Raw genomic sequence first — 12,284 nt, forward strand, 5'->3', positions numbered from 1 at the left:
TTTACTATGTTGTGTGCTTCTTCTGGATAGTTCCTGTTCTGTTACGATCGTGAGGATTCGTTCGTCTATGTTTGGTTCGGCTTCATCCGTTCGTCTTTTTCATGGACTCGTTCTTCTTCCTAGCGGGATTTCAGGCAAGATGACCGCTACCCTGGATCTCACTACTATCATTGCTATGCTAGTTGCTTCGTTCTATCACTATGCTGCGCTACCTATCACCTGTTTATCAAGCCATCCCAAATTGCCATGAACCTCTAACCTTTGACACCTTTCCTATGCAAACCGTTGCTTGGCCATGTTACCGCTTTGCTCAGCCCTCTTATAGCGTTGCTAGTTGCAGGTGAAGTTGAAGATTTCTCCATGGTGGACAGTATTTTGGTTGGGATATCACAATATCTCTTATATTATTAATGCATCTATATACTTGGTAAAGGGTGGAAGGCTCGGCCTTATGCCTGGTGTTTTGTTCCACTCTTGCCGCCCTAGTTTCCGTCATATCGGTGTTATGTTCCCGGATTTTGCGTTTCTTACGCGGTCGGGTGATTTATGGGACCCCCTCGACAGTTCGCTTTGAATAAAACTCCTCCAGCAAGGCCCAACCTTGGTTTTACCATTTGCCTCACCACCACCTACTTTTCCCTTGGGAGTCGCTCTCTCGAGGGTCATGTTTATTATAGCCCCCCCGGGCCAGTGCTTGTCTAAGTCTTGGTCCGAACCAGAGCCACTTGTAGCGCCACCTCGGGGAAACTTGAGGCTTGGTTTTAGTTGTACGTAGTGTTCATCCGATGTTTCCCTGAGAATGAGATATGTGCAGCTCCTATCGGGATTATCGGCGCATCGGCGGTCTTGCTGGTCTTGTTTTACCATTGTCGAAATGTCCTGTAAACCGGGATTCCGAGTCTGATCGGGTCTTCCTGGGAGAAGGTCTATTCCTTCGTTTATCGCGAGAGCTTGTCATGGGCTAAGTTGGGACACCCCTGCAGGGTAAAATCTTTCGAAAGCCATGCCTGCGGTTATAGGCAGATGGGAATTTGTTAATGTCCGGTTGTAGACAACTTGACACCAGATCCGAATTAAAATGCATCAACCGCGTGTGTAGCCGTGATGGTCTCTTCTCGGTGGAGTCCGGGAAGTGAGCACGGTTTCTGGGTTATGTTTGATGTAAGTAGGAGTTCAGGATCACTTCTTGATCACTCTTCTCGCTCTTATTTGCGTATGTTAGCTACCATATCATGCTTAGTTGCTGCTGCAGCCTCACCACTTTACCCCCCTTCCTTTCCTTTTAAGCTTTGCTAGTCTTGATACCCATGGTAATGGGATTGCTGAGTCCTCGTGGCTCACAGATTACTACAACAATAGTTGCAGGTACAGGTTCATGCGATGATCATGACGCGAGAGCGATGCTTGCTTGCGTTGAGTTCTTCTTCTGCTTCTTCGATCAGGGATAGGTTCCAGGTCAGCAGCCTGGGCTAGCAGGGTGGATGTCGTTTGAGTTTCTGTTTGTGTTTCATCCATAGTCGGATGATGATCTTATGTATGATGATGTTGTATTCATGTGGCATTGTATGCCTTATGTATGTATCCCCATATATTATGTAATGTTGATGTAATGATATCCACCTTGCAAAAGCGTTTCAATATGCGGGTCTATCCTTGGTGGGACCTTCGAGTTCCTTTTGGATAGGGTCACATATTGGGCGTGACAAGTTGGTATCAGAGCCTCGACCGACCCTAGGAGCCCCCTTGATTGATCGTGTAGTTTGGCCGATGTTGAGTCTAGAATAAACTATTTTTGGAGTCTATTATATCGGAGAGTAGGAATTCGTTTTACTCCTCTGCCACTTCGTCGCTCTGGTAAGGAATCTTGACGTAGGTGTTTTGAATTACTCCTCTTCCTCTTCAAATTTTTCTTTAGGATCACGCAGTTGGTTTTCCGATCGTTGTTCCTCAGCTCTTTTCATCCGGCGCATTTCTCGTCAAGTCGACTCAACCCTCTTCATCTTCGCAAGTTCAATCCTCAGTTCAATCTCAACGAAGTTGTTTTTCTATCCTCAGTTGTTTTCTTTTCCCACCCGCCCAGCCTTCTTCTTCTCGGAACCGGAGTCCGTAATCGAGTATCCATCCTACTCGTGCGAAGCCTTTGCTTTCTTTCCTCAATGATTTCAACCGGTGTTTTCTCTTCAAGATATTCGTCGATTTCCCCTTCCAAGATGATTTTGTTTTCCCGCCCTCCCACCCTTTTCTTCACGGAGTCTGACTCTCTCTCGACAATCTATTTCATTCGTGTGGAACCTCTTCAGTCTTTCATAAATTATTTCAACCGGTGAATTCTCGTCTCGTTCGTCATTCTCCATCTCTTTCCGGTGGACTCAATTCAAGTTTTTCGAGTTGATCACATTCTTTTCCCTGGATCAAGTGTTTTCCCTGCTCGTTCGCCTCTCGCCATTCAATCATTCCGGAGTTCGGAAGACATCTCATGAGATTCGTCTGTGTTCCAATTAATTCGAGGTTGTCACCTCATTCAAATATTTCAATTGTTCCGGTGCTTCATCTATCTGTTCATCAATCCTTTCCAACGGTGTTTTCTCTTCAGTGGGCCCTAACCCACAGGTCTTTTCCCAGGATCTTACCTAACTCTTCTAATTTCCCGGAGTTATTCTCAATTATTTTAAAATGTGACGTAAGAATGGATTCCATCAGTCACATGCCTTTCCAAGATCAATTTCAAATCATTTCATTGTTGGCTCAACCCCTTCGCTTTTTCATTCTCCCGGGGTATCTCAGTAATTTTGGTGGTGTTTCTCGTCGTCAGTTCAAGGTGGAAGAAGAGTTTCTCCTCTAAATCTTTCCCATTCTTCCGAATATTCGTGATTCTAGCTTCTTGTTATCCTCTCGATGTATTCCATTTGTCAGATATTCTTTTCTTACCCATCCAGAGAATGTCAGAAGCTGTTTTTCCGTTTCTTTTCACCGGAGGCCGTCGTTCCAGAAGAATTCTTCGCCCTCATCATTCCAACTATCGTCCTCTAATTATCCCGGTGCTTCGTTCAAGTGTTCTTTAATCAGCTCATCATCTCTTCGTTCTTGTGCATCTAAATCCCCTCTTGCTTATTTGTTCTTCTAATTCTTCCCGGTGGTTCATCCTCTTTCATCAGTCATTTTTGATTTCTAACGGTGGTTCATTCAAGATTCCTTTTCTTTGATTATCATTTTGATTCATTTGATCTTTCCAATCCTACCGGTGGTTCATGAAGACTTTCTCAAGTTTGCGACATGTCACTTCTCAATCCTTTTCAAGAAGAATAAGTAGTATGCCAAATCCATTGTTGGTCATCAATTTAATTTGATGAAGGTTAAGCATACAATAAATCTTATTCTTATTTCATCCAAGTGAGTAATCCCTTCCTTCGGAGTTTGTTCTTCGTGCATAAATTCTAGTTTCATGTGTTTTCATCTTTTCTTTTCCGGAGTTCAAATTTCCTCAGCCATTTCGTCGGAACCTCCATCTAAATCATCGCAAGGCTCATCTTATTCTTTCATCCTTCAGTCTATCTCATCATCCTTTTGTTACCGGAGTTCTTCATGGTGGTTCTTCATGATTTAATTCATTCTTCAAGTGTTCATCAAGATTTTGTTGGTGGAATTCAAGTATCTTTTCTTCTCGCATCTCGAACTGCAATTAATTCTCCGTATTCTTTTGAAGTGGAGTTTTGCTTTTCTTCGTTCTTCTAAGCTATCCAATCATTTCCGTTTGCGGTCGGTTATCACCTCATAATTTCTGAGATGTTTTCCATAAGTCCACAACAAGCTTATTCTTTTCGTTGTTGAATTTTCTCAACAACTCCATTCAATCTTTTCTTCTAAGGTTGCTTTCTATTTCATTCGTGGCACAAGTTGTCATTTTCTTCTCCGTTCTTTTCATTCAACTCTTTCAATTCTTCCAGAGGTTTTGTGTTGTTCTTCATCAAGTATCATTCCATCCTCTCTAGTTCATGTTCTATTCTTTCCATGTCCAGCCGGAGTGATGCCTAAGTCCTTTCAGTCTTATTCGTTTCTTATCTCGTTCTAACCAGAGTGGTTTCATAGTCTATCTGATTCCGTGAGCTTTCGATTCTCGTAATTCTCGTCATTCCCCTCTTCTTCTTGAGTGCTCTCGATTCTTTGTTTCTTCTCTTGAGTTCTTGTTTCACCTCTTCCTCTTTCTCTTCCGTCTCGGTCCTAAGATCTCGGGACGAGATCTCTTGTTAGTAGAGGAGTGTTGTAACGCCCCGGATCCGATGCGCCAGGTGTCTGTCAGTTATTCACCGTCGTTGCCATGTCATTTTCTTGCGTGTTGCATTTTATCATGTCATCATGTGCATTTCATTTGGCATACGTGTTCGTTTCATGCATCTGAGCATTTTCCCCGTTGTCCGTTTTGCAATCCGGCGCTCCTATGCTCCCCGGCGTCCCCTTCTTGCCTCTCTTCGTGAGTGGGTGTTAAACTTTCTCGGAATGGACCGAGTCTTGCCAAGCGGCCTTGGTATAGCACCGGTAGACCGCCTGTCAAGTTTCGTGCCATTTGGAGTTCGTTTGGTACTCCAACGGTTAACCGGGTAACTGTAAAGCCTCCTTCTCTTTGCAGCCCAACACCCTTCCAAAGTGGCCCAAAACCCATCTAACTCCCCTCCGTTCTCTCGGTCGTTCGATCACGATCGCGTGGCCGAAAACCGCTCCTCATTTGGACACTCCTAGCTCCCTCTACCTATATATATGTGGCCTCCCCCGAAATTCCCGCAGTCCAAAACCCTAGCCTAACTCCTCCGCGCCGCCGGACATGTCCATCCGCGCCGGACATGTCCGCCGGACACGTCGTTTCGCCCAATCAGGGCGCGACACGTCACCTTCCCCGCCAGCCCGCGGGGCACCCGAGCCCGAGCCCGCGGTAGGGCTCCGCCGCCCGCGCAGCCGCGCCGCCGCCTGGATCCCGCGACGGCTGCCGCCATCGCCGGCGCTGCCCGCCGCCCGCTGGAGTGCGCCTCCTCCGCCGGGATCCCGCTCGCCTCTCCGCCGCCGCGTCAACTTTCACCGCCGACCGCGCCCAGCGCCCGCTTCCTATGCCCCGTCCCCTCGTCTCCATTGCTGGAGCCGAGCTCCGTCGTCGCCGGACCTGTCGGAGACCGTCGCCGCCGCCTCCTTCGCCCCGTCCCGCTCCTGCCGGCGACCACGCTGCCCGCGTGGGCCACGGCCTCCCACCGGCCACGTGGGCCCGCAAGCCGGCCCCTAGGCCCAGTTCCTCGGCCCGCGTCCCCAGCCTGCCAGGCCTGCTCCGCCACCGACCTGGGCCGAGCCCAGCTAGGTGAGAACCCACAAGTCCCGCTCGTGCGACATATAGTCAGAGAGCGCTTACCTGTTTTTTTTTCCTGAAAACTGCCAAGTCCCCGAATATGCAGTAATTTTCATGCCATGTTCGTCATGCTGTATCTCTGCATCTGTAGCTCCGTTTCGTGCGTGTAATATGTCAAATTGTTCGTCTCGGCGAGTAAATCATTTCATTCCATTGCATCATATTCATTTGAGCTCATCTTGATGCCTGAATCATTATTGTAATAGTGCTTCATAATGTTCTCTGCTGTCTGTTAACAGAACGAGCTCTTTTGTCATTTTTGCCATGATTGATGTGTGCATCCTATGAGGTTGATGTCTACCTGTGTTTTGATCTATGCCATGTATTCTTTACAGAGGTGCTTACCATGTATTTTTATGATCAATGTGGTGACTAGCACAAGCATGCAAACTAGGCATCGTGATGTTGCTGATTTTAGTCCCTGTTCTGCTGTTATTTTGATGCCATGTAAACTTGATGCTACAGAGAGATCCATGCATATTTAGAGATACTTCAATAAGGGTGTTTTGAATATATGGTTTGTTTCTATCCATTAGTGCCCTTGGTTGCAATTATGGAGTAGTCTAGCATGTCATTTTCGTGCTCTACTTTTGCTTCAAAATGTTTCCTGGCAGATTGTTTACATGTTATTCAATTTTGCCAAGGTTGCTATAGTTGATCCTTGCATGCTATGAACTTGTTCTTGACTTGGTTTGTTACATAAACATGTCTTCTTAATGATGCTATGCTTATATTGTCATGCAATGACTTGTGGTGAGTGTATCGAGCTTGTTAAGTAGGGTACATGCTGTTGCTGTTTTGCTAGGCTGAATCTGTTATTTCGTGATGCTATATAAACATGTTGCTACTAATCATTCCATGCATAATCTGGAGATGTGCTCTAAATATGTTTTGATCTACATGTCATGCTCTAACAATACATGCCCCTGGTTGCATTTATAGGTTGCTGTAGATTGTTCATATCTTGCTCCAAAGTTGCTTCATAATGTTGCTGTCAGCCTGTTAACATTAAGTTCCGTTGTTATCGTGTTTGTTGCTAGTGTTCCATGCACCCTATAGACTTGCTATTGCCATGCTTAGCTTCATAAATATGTCTTCTTACTGTTGGGTGCCTTGCCATGCCATATATTGCTTTGTGGTGAGTTGCACAAGCTCATCTACATGCCTTCATAATTATGTTCCTGCCATGTTTGAATCTGTAATATAACTTGCCATGTTTACTTGGGTGCCATCATACTTTCTGATCCTTTTTGGCTTATGGTCAGTAAGGGACTTTTGATCTATGCAATTAGTAGAATCATGCCATGCCTTTGTTTGCCATGATAAGTTCCTGTAACATGTTGTTTGATAGCTCTAAACATTGCAACCTGATGTTATTTTCTGCAAAGTCTGAAATTGTTATAACTTGCAATCTTACCATGTGTGTTTGAGCATGTTCTAGTGATTTATAGAGATAGCTCAGTGTTCATGTTTTGTTGTGCTTTACCTGTGCATCATGTCCATGCCTTTTGTTATCATGTTGGGGTGCTGTAGCATGTTGTTTTGATGCTTGCAATATGCATAGTTGCTGTTTTGGACAGCTTGTCCTTTAAACTTAGTGTGTGTGTGTTGAACCATTGCTCCGTTTTGAGTGTGCTCTATATGAAACTTGCTTAGAATTGCATGTAGCTTCATATTATCATGTTGCATCCTTGTTTTGAGGTGTTTGCTTGATGTTTGGGTGCATTTTGCATCAATGCCATGTTTAACTTGTTTTGGTCATATCTTCTAGGTTGTAGATCCGAACTAAATGAACTTTATATGTAACTTGACTAGAATCTCGTGTAGATCATCTTGGTGCATCTTAACTTTCTGTTTAACAACTTGAACATAAGGTTTATTCAGATCTGGACCAATTTCGAAATATGCATATGAGGACTTACCGGAATTGTTATATGTTGTTCCCGGCCTCATTTAAACTTGCCTTGTTGTGTTGCTCTTGTTTGCATCATCTCTTGCCATGAGTAGCTTCATGTAGCTTTGTCATGCATCATGCTTTCTCGTGCATCATGCCTTGTTCATGTGTGGTGTGTTTACTATGTTGTGTGCTTCTTCTCGATAGTTCCTGTTCCGTTGCGATCGTGAGGATTCGTTCGTCTACGGTTGGTTCGACTTCATACGTTCGTCTTCTTCATGGACTCGTTCTTCTACCTAGCGGGATTTCAGGCAAGATGACCGCTACCTTGGATCTCACTACTATCATTGCTATGCTAGTTGCTTCATTCTATCACTATGTTGCGCTACCTATCACCTGTTTATCAAGCCATCCCAAATTGCCATGAACCTCTAACCTTTGACACCTTTCCTATGAAAACCGTTGCTTGGCTATGTTACCGCTTTGCTCAGCCCTCTTATAGCATTGCTAGTTGCAGGTGAAGTTGAAGATTTCTCCATGGTGGACAGTATTTTGGTTGGGATATCACAATATCTCTTATATTATTAATGCATCTATATAGTTGGTAAAGGGTGGAAGGCTCGGCCTTATGCCTGGTGTTTTGTTCCACTCTTGCCGCCCTAGTTTCCGTCATACCGGTGTTATGTTCCTGGATTTTGCGTTCCTTACGCGGTCGGGTGATTTATGGGACCCCCTCGACAGTTCGCTTTGAATAAAACTCCTCCAGCAAGGCCCAACCTTGGTTTTACCATTTGCCTCACCACCACCTACTTTTCCCTTGGGAGTCGCTCTCTTGAGGGTCATCTTTATTATAGCCCCCCCAGGCCAGTGCTTGTCTAAGTGTTGGTCCGAACCAGAGCCACTTGCAGCGCCTGTCGTGGTTCTAAGCCTAACAGTAGAGTGGGGGGTAGGTATGGAGAGGCAAGGTCCTAGCTATGGAGAGGTTGTAAGCACAAAGGATGTACGAGTTCAGGCCCTTCTCGGAAGAAGTAACAGCCCTACGTCTCGGAGCCCGGAGGCGGTCGAGTGGATTATGAATGTATGAACTACAAGGTGCCGAACCCCTCTGCCTGTGGAGGGGGGTGGCTTATATAGAGTGCGCCAGGACCCCAGCCAGCCCACGCAGGAGAGGGTTTAAGGTGAGTTAAGTCTGGGGCGTTACTGGTAACGCCCCACATAAAGGCCTTTACTATCATAAAGTCTACTTGATTACAGGCCGTTGCAGTGCAGAGTGCCTCTTGACCTCCTGGTGGTCGAGTGAGTCTTCGTGGTCGAGTCCTTCAGGCCAGTCGAGTGAATCTTCGTTGGTCGACTGGAAGGCGACCTCTTCTAAGGATGTCCTGGGGTAAGTTACTTGGATCAGGTCCATGACCCTACCCTAGGTACATAACCCCATCATTAGCCCCCGAATGGATTGAGGCTTCGAGTGAAGAAGGAGTTGATGTCGTTTCCGATTAACCTTTGCGCTCCGGTTGTGCGCTGTTCTGGACCAAAGAATCCCTTCGTCGACAGGAAACAACTTGCCTTCAGTCGACTTGATCCATTCTGTTTTTGCGTCGAGTGATCTTTCAGGCTTCGACGATCTCCGAGCGACGGATCGCCGGAAACACCGCACCTGACAGACTGATTTGTTGCTCGCGGATTCCGCGGGATGCGAAATTTGGGGGCGCGCGCGTAGCGGGGCGGACCGCGGCGTTCGGATGGGACGGGGCATGGACGCCTCGATCTCCGCGCCGCCTTTTTCGCCACGTATCCCGTCTGCATAACTGTTCCAGATATGATTAGATCGACCGGGCCCACCTGTCATCCACTCGGAAGGGACCTTATAAATGTGCCCGGCGAGGATTTCTGTGCTGCGCCTTAGCATTCTCCCCCTCTCTCTGCTTCCTTCCTCCCTACTCAGCGTGCTCGCTCTCGCCCCCGCACCACTTCCCTTCGCGTATCTCGCCGGCGACCATGGCCAAGGAGAAGACGGTGGCGCTGGAGCGTGCAAAGAAGGCGTCGGCATCGGAGAAGGCGAAGGGGAGATCCACCAGCCGCGGAGGGTCCTCGTCCAGATCCCGCCTGCCGAAGGGCTGGGTCCAAGGAGACTGGATCCAGTCGACCATCACGGAGAATGACCTCCTCGACATGGCCAACGAGGGCTTGATCCCCCACGGAGCTGCGAGGCTTCCGGGGAAGGAGTGGCAGCCCCAGCCAGAAGAGGGTGAGTGTGTGCTTTTGGCCACCCATGTTGATCGCGGGTTTTCCTTGCCGCCGAGTGTTTTCTTTCGTGGTTTTTTGAACTTCTTCGGAGCGCAGCTCCACCACTTTACCCCAAACTCCATTGCCTATCTTGCCGCGTTCGTGTCCATGTGTGAGGGTTTCTTGGGCTGTCGACCGCACTGGGGTTTGTTCAAACATATATTCACGTGTCGATCTCAGACCGTGAAGAAGGCGAGCCCAGGTGATGAGAGGACCCGAGTCGTCCAAATGTGCGGAGGCCTGGGGATTCAGGTGAGGAATAAGAGCACCTTCCCGCCCATGACCTTTCCCGAGTCCGTCAGAGGCTGGCAGTCGACCTGGTTCTACTGCCAGGTCCAGTCGACGCCAGGGCAGTCGAGTGGACTCCCTCCGTTCACCATGGACCGAGTGAGCAAGCCTTCCCCTCTGAAGCTGATTCCGGAGGAGAAAGCTGACGTGAAGATGTTGATGGAGCGCGTGGTGCAGTTGGTTCGGGAGGGAGTGACGGGCATGGACCTCCTGGAGGTTTTCCTCAGGCGTCGCATCCAGCCTCTCCAGTTCCGGAGCCACTGCATGTGGTTGTACTGTGGGACCGAAGACGAGACTAGAGTCCATCCAGAAGCAGTCGACGATGTCACTCTGGAAAGATGGATGGCAGCCGTCACCGGAAACAAGGACAATCCACGCGGAGCCAGAAGGATTCCTCCACTCGACCACAACAGCGACTCAAACAAGGTACACTTGCTCTGCTCTCCACCGCACCCTCGTCGTATTCATTTCTGTTAACCCTGCCGACTGGTCGACTGATCCTTGTCTGGGCATCTGCTAGGCCCTCACCGAGCTGTACTCGATGCCCAATGGGGCACAAGCTTCGACTGAGGAGGGCGAGGCGAGCGGGGGCGAGAGCCAGGAAGAGGAGGAATGGGACTCGGATGTTGCAGAGGATGATGACGACGATGATGGCGATGTCGGTGATGAAGACGACGTCGAGGACGAGGAAGAGGAGGAGGAGGAGGTCATACCGCCGCGCTCGGAAAGGCGGTCAAAGCTTGTCCACGACCCTTCGACCGAACGTGGTAAGGGGGTTGTGACCGCCACTCAGTCGACCAAGCGCCCTCGGACCACCTCTCCAGTGCCGACTGAAAAGGCGCCGAAGCAGCCCAGGGCGGCCTCGTCGAAGCCGATCAAACTCTTGCCGAAGATGAAGGTGTCCATCCCCACCATATCAGGGTAACTGTGCTGCTCATATTTTCTTATTCTATGTGAACTTTATCTCTGGTCGACGCTGAAGTTAGTCGACTGATCCTTTGGAGTTGCAGTGCTGCTACTTCTGAGACCTCGGCCCGGGCTGATGACCACGAGATGGAGGATGCAGCAACTTCGAACCCAGGTACTGTATTCTTAACACCGTTCTTAGTCGACTGACTCGCGATCTCTGATCCTGATTCTTCTCCGCAGCTCCACCCAACACTGTTATCAATCTCCCTGACGACGACGAGGATGAAGAACCACTGACACGCAGGAGAAGTCGGAAAGCGTCTGCCAGTAAGGTGCCTCAGGATGTGACGGCGCCTGAGATTCTGACTGTGGAGGAAGAGAACATCACTCGACACACGGTGTCCTTCGCAAATCCATTGACGAGTGCTCAGCAGCCCTCCCTCTTCACGACGCACCACGTCCCCGAGGACCAAGCTGGCGCAGCGAAGGAAGCAATACGCCAGGCGGGACTCATGATGGAGCAGCTGAAGACCATCCGGGATGCGAGCCAGGCAGCTTATGACGCCAGTTCTGCCCTCCAAAGCAATGTCCAGGTCAGTCGACCACTGTTTGTTCTGTTGGATATGCTACCAAAAACTTTTCTTTTCCGGAATTTATAGTAGTCACCCACTGGGTGTGTGTCGAATAAACTCCGTGTTAGCGGGGGCACGCTGAGTGCACCCGCTGGGTGTAGTCCCCAAGGCTAAGGTCGACTGCTGGCAGTCGGCCTTAGGCTTTATGATGTCAATCTTTCTGTCAGTCGACTGGTCGACTGGATTTCACAAACCGGTGGGGGCACGCTGAGTGCACCCACTGGGTGTAGTCCCCAAGGCTAAGGTCGACTGCTGGCAGTCGGCCTTAGGCTTTATGACGTCAATTTTTCTTTAAGTCGACTATGTCGACTGGATTTCACAAACCGGTGGGGGCACGCTGAGTGCACCCACTGGGTGTAGTCCCCGAGACTGTGGTCGACTGCTTGCAGTTGATCACAGTCTTAGAGAATGCATCTCCTTTTTTTTTTGAGGTCGACTGGTCGACTTTGTCTTCATCGGGATTAGTGGGGGCACGCTGAGTGCACCCACTGGGTGTAGTCCCCGAGACTACGGTCGAATGCTTGTATTTGGCTGTAGTCTTAGAAACGTGTGTTTTTCCCTTTTTCACTCGGAAGTGAATTATATTTGACATTTAGTCGATTGGTTCTTCGCAGAACTCCTGTGATCTTGTGGCTCGCTACTCAGAGCTGGAACAAAAACATACTCAAGTCGAGCTGAGCTTGAAGCTGGTTCAGGAGAAGCTGACAAAGGCAAAGGAGGAGACCGAAGGTATGTTTGGTGAGACCCTGACGACTGCTTTTCCCCTTGCTTGTTTCAAAATCTGATCTTGCTGTAACTTGCAGGCAAGGTAAGGGAGGCCCAGCAGAAGAAAGACCTCGAGCTAGCTGAGAAGATCAAGCTTGCTGACGAGAAGTTAGCTTCAGTCACCAAG

Source organism: Triticum dicoccoides, chromosome 3B (genome assembly GCF_002162155.2).
Source record: "Triticum dicoccoides isolate Atlit2015 ecotype Zavitan chromosome 3B, WEW_v2.0, whole genome shotgun sequence".
Lineage (NCBI taxonomy): Eukaryota > Viridiplantae > Streptophyta > Magnoliopsida > Poales > Poaceae > Triticum > Triticum dicoccoides.